Raw genomic sequence first — 418 nt, 5'->3', positions numbered from 1 at the left:
GGCAAGGGTGTGGATTGGGCTTAGCTGCATGATCTTGTTGTACGCTGCACGCCGTGAGTCACGCGGGACTCCCAGGGAAAGGGAATTACCTTGCAAATATCCCAGGTTTACCCGATTCATCACATCACTGGCTGTTAAATTTGCTACATCCTCTACAGAACATACAGGGAAAGGCACAGACATAAACAGAGAGAGAGAGAGAGGTCAGCAAGCCATGATTCGGCAAATATCAGAGACGAGCTCCTGCACTGCAGCAATAAAATGAGCAAAAGAAAAAGGAAAGGGGGAGAAGGCAGAGCAACGTGTTCTTCTAAAACGCCATGGGTGTCCAGACACTGATGGTGACGCACGGTGACAACACACTGTCCCAGGCACAGCCGGCTACAGACGTGCTGCAGGGGCCAGGGAGCTGCTGGTC

The sequence above is a fragment of the Pygoscelis adeliae genome, unplaced genomic scaffold (genome assembly GCF_000699105.1).
Source record: "Pygoscelis adeliae isolate BGI_AS28 unplaced genomic scaffold, ASM69910v1 Scaffold114, whole genome shotgun sequence".
NCBI lineage: Eukaryota > Metazoa > Chordata > Aves > Sphenisciformes > Spheniscidae > Pygoscelis > Pygoscelis adeliae.
The sequence above is the reverse complement of the archived record's forward strand: the minus strand, read 5'-3'. Positions refer to the sequence as shown.